General features: G+C 46.1%; 1 long non-coding RNA gene across 1 annotated transcript in view; it reads right to left on the minus strand.

Moving 5' to 3' along the window:
- Positions 1 to 224: 224 nt before the first annotated feature.
- Positions 225 to 1,737, minus strand: part of LOC109291992 — a 10,516-nt gene continuing 9,003 nt past the window's right edge. The window contains exons 2-3 of the long non-coding RNA XR_002096014.1: positions 1,451 to 1,456; positions 225 to 238 (exon numbers count right to left, since the gene is read on the minus strand). This is a non-coding gene — a long non-coding RNA (uncharacterized LOC109291992). The remainder of the gene's footprint in view (positions 239 to 1,450; positions 1,457 to 1,737) is intronic.

Consider the following 1,737-nt stretch of genomic DNA (forward strand, 5'->3'; position numbering starts at 1 on the left):
TCAGATTTGACTGGGGAAAATCCAATAGTCAAGTTCCAAAATTCAGCTGAGCAGAATCATCAAGTCTGTGTGGCTCTGTCACCAGGCAAATATCTGCCTTCCCAGACACATTGGTCTGGGGTTTTGAATATTCCCCAAACCCAGGCAGGCATCCTACATGCAAGGCTCAGGCCCAGAGGCCTTGGGGTACAGATGCTCCTAGTCTCACTTGATCTTAGTTCACTATGTATAGTGCAAACTATTCTTTTTTTTTTTACAAAAATATATCCCTATATCTTTACAGTTCTGTAAAGTATTAGCACAGTGTACAGAAGCACTGGTAGCAACGCTGCCCTTATGAGTGCCACATGCCCCCCATTGACAGGCAGTGCATGCTCCACAGTCTCAGTCTCTGTTTGATTTTTATCCTTGGTCTTTTCCCACTCCTTCTGTCCATTCAGCTCTGATACGTATATCTGGGTGTGTTGTAACACTTTTTCTGCTGAGCACTTGTCACAGCATAGGACACTGAGGACATTCATGTAGGCTAGGACCCTTGTTTCTGTCTTGTTTCCCCCAGGGATCTTTAATTCATCTGAGCTGCAGAGCTATACCAGTTCCACTGTGCAGATGAATAGGATCAGGGCAAGTGAGTAAACCTGCTAGACACCTGACTCCACTGTGATAAGGACAGTCAGAAACCCATTCACCAGCACCCTGCTTCTCACATTGGTGTATAGCAACTTTATATAGGTAATAAAGGTTGAGGAAACCCCCATCCTCAATATCTCAAACAGGAACTAGTGGGACACTCGGTCATAGGCTTTCTCCAGGTCAATGTTCAGCACAGCAGTATTCAGTCTTCTCTTCTATCGGTACCACATTTCACACCCTGTGGATATGTCACCCTAGCACCACACATGACTGGCCTTCATGTATTATAGCATGTATGACGGATTTGAATTCCTCGGCCAAGACTTTGGCCATGCAGCATATTAACTCAAAGCTTGTGATATTCCATATAGTTTATTGGGCTGGGCCCTACCAGAGTCAACAGCATTTCAAGCCAAGGTGACCCCACTGCTCAGCAGTGCTTAGTGTGTGTGTGTGCTCCAGATAATGCCCCCCCCAACAAAGATCCATGTGCTAATTAACCCCCAGTCATAATTGGCACCCAGTGTTCTTGTTATGAGTTGTGAGATGCTCCAAAAATGTATATGCAGATAAGGTACAGGGCAGCCTGGTCTGGCTTCACCTCACGGAAGGCAGAGCCACGTGAATTGTATGTGCCTGGCTGAGAGAGGGGGCAAAAGAGGAATTCTGGGCGAACTGTTTGGGGCCCCATTTTGTGATGTTTGCCAGGCACTTAAGGCTGGCTAAGAAATAGGAATTATTGAAAGTGGGAAAGAAAGGTGCAGCTCAGCTGTGGGAGTGAAAAGGAAGTCAAAATGTATTCAATGTGCTGGCTCACTATGACCTGAAAAAAGAGTTATTTCTAAGGAGGACTGTGCTTAAGGGACACTACCATATATTCAGGTTGCCTTCACTAGCTTATTCTTGTGATACTTACCTGGCAGAGGAAGCACCGTGACCATGTAGGCGGGCTCCCCAGGGCAGGTGATTGTCTCTAATATGTCCTCCATAGGAGGTCTATATTGAGCAGATTTTTTTGGTATGGGGTGATGGAACTGGAGCTTGCTCCATCCACTCCATGCATTGACCTGGTATTCCAGTGCTTCCAGGACCGGTGCAAAAAAA

Source organism: Gavialis gangeticus, unplaced genomic scaffold (assembly GCF_001723915.1).
Source record: "Gavialis gangeticus isolate Ggan-Ray unplaced genomic scaffold, GavGan_comp1, whole genome shotgun sequence".
NCBI lineage: Eukaryota > Metazoa > Chordata > Crocodylia > Gavialidae > Gavialis > Gavialis gangeticus.